Source organism: Sceloporus undulatus, chromosome 5, assembly GCF_019175285.1.
Source record: "Sceloporus undulatus isolate JIND9_A2432 ecotype Alabama chromosome 5, SceUnd_v1.1, whole genome shotgun sequence".
Classification (NCBI taxonomy): domain Eukaryota; kingdom Metazoa; phylum Chordata; class Lepidosauria; order Squamata; family Phrynosomatidae; genus Sceloporus; species Sceloporus undulatus.
In genome coordinates, this window is record NC_056526.1 from 90,074,143 (window position 1) to 90,081,270 (window position 7,128).

Below are 7,128 nucleotides of genomic sequence, written 5' to 3' on the forward strand. Positions count from 1 at the left end.
AATAATAATAATAATAATAATAATAATAATAATAATAATAATAATAATAATAATAATAATAATTCTTAAGGCTGATGGATGAGAGTGTAAATGGGACCATTGCTTCAAGGACAGATTATACTCTTGCTTTTCACCAGGGGATGGTTCCTTCTTTTAAATACAAGATAAAATACAGTACTGTATTTACATTGACCAGTGGATAAGTCGACTCAGGTTTTTTGGGTCAATTTTTGGCCTAAATTTCTAGACTTATACATGAGTATATACAGTATGTCCTTAGGATGTGTATCTGTCAACCTGTCTAATTGTCTGTCCGTCTGTCTGTTTTATTGGAATACATGTTGGGAATCTTGAATCCATTGTATATAGAAAACATTCATATGGTCTCCCTGTTTATTTAAAATTCATTCATAATGATGATGACAATAAAAATAAAAGATAACTTCTACTTGGACATCCCAGTGCCCTCAATAAGCAAGTAACTGGAATCCAGGAATAAGTTCATGTCTTTCAGACAATTAGATGGAATAATGGCTTCACATTTTCCTTCTACCATTGCTAAGAAAATGAGTGACTACCTTTCACCCTTCTCCTCACTCTTTTCTTGTCTTATAATAAAAATGGAAAAATGAAGACAGGGCTTTAAATATGCCTGAAGGATTCAGACACAATTCAGAATGCACAGCATCTATTTCAGAAAACAGCTCCAGAAGAACGGCCTTCTGATTTAAGTTGCATTTTCAGTTTGAAGTAGATGCATGTTATTGCCATGAATCTTGAGATATAGGTGGTCTTCCCATGATTGAATTCATGTGTTTCAAAAGTAACATGAGAAGCAGCTTTGCCTATTTTTATAACAGAATTTGATTCCTGCAGCACAATTTATTATTGCACTTACGTTTCTTTGATTTCAATGGGATTTAATTGCCTTTAGCAACAGCTGCGAACAAATGTAACATTAAACAGAAGTTGCAGTTGTATTTTTTTTTCTCCCCCACAGAATGAGCCCAGCTTCCTCCTGCCTTCACTACATGTAAGACAGATGCATATCTCTTAGCAGTCTGAACAATAGTTCAGCTGCTGGTTTTATCCTCCCACCTCCAATGCTTCAGATTGACTCTCTGTCTTGTTATTTTTGTATAGGCCACGCTGTTAATTTAATCAATCATTTGCCAGTTTTCTTTAAAGCGAAGATGATTTTGAAAAAGTTGCTAAACTGCTTTAGGGACTGGCTAGGAAAGTGGGTTTATGATGTCAAAGGAACTACTTAAATCAGTACTGGTTTATGTGCAAGCTCACCAAATCAGTTTTTCTTAAGCTTGATCTTGGAGGGGAAATTGTTCCCCTTAATGTATCAGAGTGGGAGTACCTCTATTGATTCATTTGTTCAAACCTGTAATAAAATTGTCCTTCAAGGAAGAAACTCTTGTGATGTGAAGGTCGGAAAGAAAGTTTAAGAGGTTTAAGTTCTGACTGTGGCTTTGTGGCTTTGTGGTAGGATTGACTTCCATGGGGGAGGAAGGCACTGGCTTGCCTGGATCTTGCTGCAGCAACCTCCACTATTGCCCTGGGACTGCTTCTCAGCCTGGCCATCACAGGTTCAAACATTTTAAAATGTTTCTTTATTTCAATCTACAGTTGCTCATATCTGTGGCTATCAAATTAGCAGATACCAAAGACCCGCTGTATACAGGAAAAAGCCATCTTTCCGTAAATTCTGTTTTTTTCCTCTCTCTCAAAGTACACGATGGAGTTTAAACCAGCTCTTTGACCAGTTTGTATTCCAAGTTTCTTTCTACCTTTTAAGGTAAACCCATGGGGGAAAAAAAGTTACAGAATCAAAAGTTGGAGGAAGGGTCCTGATTCCCATCACTAGTAACTCCACTGTCGGTAACTGAAGCCAGCCATCCCACTCAATTATGCCCTCAATAAATTAACATTGTATTTCTGCATTTATTAAGTCCGCCTTACAAAATGAATTCAACATTTTGTTCCACAGCAGGTGATAAAGCAGAAACATTTGTGGACTCTCTGCACTGTCCTCATGTCATTAGAAAAATGGCTCTCCCACAAACCACAGCTTCTGGCATATTTGAAAAGGCAGCATACTTGAAAAGCAAAGCAAAATGGGACAAACTGATGCTCCATTAGGCAAACATATTGTGCCTGTACTGAGCCAATTCAAATCAAGCAGATGGACATACTTCATTTCCTTGTATTTAATAAGAAAACCAGACGTCTTGGGGCTGGAGCCTTCAGCATAAGATGCTGTAGCACAGTTTCTGTAATTCTGTCCTAAAAGATGTGCAAAATTTGTATAACTGTAACACCCAAACTCTATAGCGTGGTCTCTTGTCTAACTGGGAAAAAAGGAAGATAAATTGCTGTGGATTTACATAACATTTCATAGTTTGCTTCACCCTGTTTATACAGTTTCATCATTTATATTTGAGATTGGCTGGTTTTGGACAACTGGAGTGTTTGTAATGAATTTGTACAGAAAAACAAAGCTGGGAGAGAAGAGCTGGAGAGATAGAAACAGACAGAGGAAAGAGAGTAGAACCACAAGAACAAAAAGAAAGAAACATTTGATAATTTTGCTATGAAATACTAATCCTGCCATACCTTTCAGTCCAATTTCTCCAGTTTCCATTCAGAGTGCTTTTATCAGTCTGCAAGGACAAAATTGTGAGAGCACCCAGGATGAAAACATTTTTGCTCATTCCACCAAAGCATTTGGAGAGGGGGGTTTACAAGTCCCAGACAAAAGGATTAACGTTCAGAAAACTGGACTGGACTTTCTACATTGCAGCGAAAATACTTATAATATACGCATTCACTGCAATACGCGGCAATGGTTTTGAATTATGCAGATGTGTTTTCAAACCACTTCTAGTTCTACCACACTTAACAATTCCTGCCAGTCTTCAGACCTCAGGGCAGTAAATGAGGGTGGTAGGATTGCTCAGGTGAAAGGATTTTTTCAGACAGGTGGTTTCTGAGGAATGGTTTTAAAGAAGTGAAAGGCAGCACCATCAAAGTCTTTCAGGAAAATTGTTACGGCAATGGGAACAAATGAAGAAATTCATTTAATGCTGCAGGAGACCAGTTGAGGATTCCATTAATAATGACCAATGAAGTCTAGTTCACAAAACAGAGTATTTTCACAATGAGGAACACATGTAATGCAAATATAGTCAAATACAGGATACAGCTATGTAGACATCATATCATCTCTTGTAGAATAAGAAGGAAATTGCTGGAATTCTATACAATCTTCTACTTACCATAAACTTTATATATACTTAGGCCTGATACAGATAGGCCAAAATAAAGCTGCTTCGAGTCACTTTGGAGGTATGGTGTTTCAATGATGCATGCGCCCTAAGAGTCTGGAAGCTGCACCAAAGCTGCACTTCAGTCCTTAGGACTGGAGCGTGGCTTTGGTGCAGCTTCTGGACTCTTAGGACACATGTATCATTGAAACACCATACCTCCAAAGTGACTCGAAGCAGCTTTATTTTGGCTTGTCTGTATAGGTCCATAGCTAAGTAGCAGAGGCCCTAAAAACCCTGTTAGTGAATTACGAAGATATGTATCAGTATTCCGGCAAGAGTGTACCACATCAGTGCCTGTTCAGTGCCCGATATGCACCAGTACACAATGCACATCAGGCACTTTACCACCTCTGCTATGTCATAATGTAACATCAGCACTTTGCTGGATACAGATATTACAAAAATGACTAGTTCTGATTCCCGCTCGTGTAAGTTTGCTTATGAAGATGGAACTGCCATACAAGATTTCAGCTCTTATTTACAAAACAGATTTAATCAGTTCTGCTCCCATAATTGATGGTGTTGCTCTGACTGCATTTGTTATGTCTGTACACAAAGTGTAAGTTTGTGTGCATTCACAAGGTGTACCTGAGGTGTTATGTGTGTTATTGTAATATTATATGTATTAAGTATTGTATTTTGTATATTTTTTAAACTATGTTAGCCGCTTTGATTGTTTGATTACAGAAAAGCGGGGTATCAATAAAAGTTTTATTTACTTCATTATTAACTCCTGAACTTTTCTCCTTGTGTTGCATTTTACAATGAAAATTAAGCTTGTCAGTCTTAAGGAGCTTTTCAAATTGACCCTCAAAGAAAACCAGTTCCTCTGTTCAAAAGAAGCTTCTAATTAAAAGGCAGCTTTTTGGTATGCAGCCATGTTTTTGAGCAGAAACTTTTTTTTGTTCATAATGCACTGGATTTCTTATCAATTCCATTTTTGTACCTATGACTCATTCCCTGAAAGCAAAAAATGAATTTAGCTGCTTTTTGCAATTGTGCCAGAAGGTCCTGAACCTTTTACAAGAAGGATGCTTCTTTTCCATTTGAGGGGGATAGGAGCCAAATGTTAGAAGCAGAGTTATGGCAAATGCTGACGAGAGCAGGTTCGTTATATCATTTAGGTCCATCCATCATATACATTAATGGAATGCCATTGTTACTGTTTCCACTCTGCTAGATCTTGCAACACTGCACTCCAGTCATTTTGGACAGAGTCATATGAGGATGCTAGGAACATGTGGGTATTACTCATGTCATTTGGGATCCTGATGGAATTTGTAGAAGGGGTGCATTACCTACTAAAAATCGGCCTCTCAAACAGAAGACCTCTGCCAGAATAATACAGGTGGAAACTCTAGGAATAGCTGGGTCTCATTTCAAATATACATAGGCCTGTTACAGACTGCCAAAATAAAGCTGCTTCGGGTCTCTTTGGAGGTGTGCTATTTAAATGATGCATGGGTCCTAAGAGTCTGGAGGTCGCGCCAAAGCCACACTCCATTCCTAAGCACTGGAGTCCAGCTTTGGTGCAGCTCCCGGATTCTTAGGGGGCATGCATCATTTAAACAGCATACCTCCAAAGAGACCCGAAGCAGCTTTATTTTGGCAGTCTGTAACAGGCCATAGCGATGACAGTGAGACTGTGCACAAGACAATTCTCAAGTTGCTCTCTTCGTCTGATTTTAGTGGGGCAGTCTACTGAAACAAGCCTTTTTGAAGGCATCTTCCTTGTGCTCCTATAGCATTTGACATTTCCCACAGATCCAGAAGGTTGCAATCAAGAAGAAATGAATGTCAAACATCATTGCAATAGGACTACAGTTACTATTATATTCATACAGGCTGCCTCGCTGCGGGGCAGGCCTTTTTGCCGAAGAATCGGCAGAAAACTACAAGCCCCAGAATGCTCTGGGGCTTGCCCGGCTCCCTTTTGGTGAGCGGGGCGGAAGGGGCGGCCCTTCCGCCCCGCGACGCTCTGGGAGCCGGACTTTGTGGTGTGGGGCTTCCAGTCCTCCAGGGCAGCTCATTGGTTGGGCTGCCCTGGAGGAGGAGCCCCGCACTGCACGTTGGAGGGGGCGGGGCCTAGGCCTTTATTAGGCCGCGTTGTCGGCCCTGTCCCCTCAGTCGGCGCTTGGCTTCGCACGGAGCGGAGCCAAGTAGGAAGGGAGGAAGACTGGAGTAGCTTCCCCCGCCCACCCACCACTGTCTTGTGGGTTTTTTGTCACAACTTTGGGCGGCAGCATAGGCCAGGATCGGCACGGTGTAGGTACCAGGGCCATGGTGCTCTGGTCTGGGAGTCACTAGGTACCCGGGGGCGAATTGGGCAGGCGTATGGCCATTGCGGGGGCCATAACGCGGGTGCGCCTCCCGGTGACTAGGGGCTTAGTGAATATGTGAACGCATGGCATGGTTTGCGGTCAATTTGTGTTCCTTAGCCCCTAGGTCATCCCAAGCGCCTGGTGGGTGCCAGGTTGGTTAATCAGACAACATCGGGTTGTTTGATTTCGCAGATCCTGACCTTATGCTTTGTGCCAACCCATACCAATGGCTTGCTAATAAAGTTGTGGCCTTTCTTCCAAGTTGGTGTTGTGTGGTTTTTTGCAGAAGCATCTAAGGCAAATACTTCCTCCTGCTGTTGCCTTAACATGCAGGCACTTGTCACTAGTTAATTAGTATGAATCTGTAGAGTACCTAAGGAAGCATAAACTGATTCAGCAGAAGGAGATTTTGTGGCATGACATTTACTTTAGGAATGCATCCCAGGGAGCAACAGAGACACAACATGTGTGCATGTGTTTAAATCCCATAAATCAAAAATCATCCATCCAGAGTGAGAAGTAGAAAATCAACATTATCCATAACTACAAAGAGGTCTGAGGAGCTGTGTGGTTATGTGAAGCAGCCAGAACATGTTTGGCCAAGAGTGCTAGTTTCTGGAACAGAGCCGATCAAGATGCTGCTAGAGTAATCAGAAATTCCTATAGGAAGAGGGTAACTTGGTGTTTTTTGAGCACGACTGTCTGAATAATCTCATTGAATATATTCCAGTTTTGTTGTTCACACCATTTATATATATAAAAAATCAGAACCACATCCATGCGCATCTCTGTGAGTTCTGTTGCTCACACATGTCAGCACTCGAATAAAGACAGAGTCAATGATGTGGATGTATACGAAACACATTCAAGGCATGGAGAGTATTATCCTGCTTTATCTCAGGTCTATTCGCATTGATTATTCACACAGCCAACAATGCAAATCTTTTAGGAAAGTTCAGGGAGAAAACCCCCTGAGATTGATTATCCCAGGTTAAGTGGGAGGTTTTGCAGCCCCCTCCAACATACATGGGTGCATTAGAAATGCGTGCGAACAACAAAGATTCAACCCACATTGTACCAGGATTATTTTCACTGTCTGAATAACCCCTAGGCTTCTTTATAGCCTGAACTGTTTCCCTGTTATTTCACACACACACACACACACACACACACACTTGTGATCTCATGAATCACAAAGAGAAAATATAATTCAAGGCACCAGTTTTCCAATCAACAAGAAATACTTTAGATTAAAGAAGAGGACTCACATGCCTCTCCATTTGTGCAAGTAATAATAATAAAATAATAATAAATTTTATTTATATACCACCTTTCCAAGAACAGATATTGTGTGCAATAATATCTATTAAGCTGACTTTAAGCTCACAGTGTTGTTGTAAGAACAAAAGCCAGGGGAAAGCTATGTAGGCTGCCTTGAGCTCATTGGTGGAAAGGTATGATATAAATGT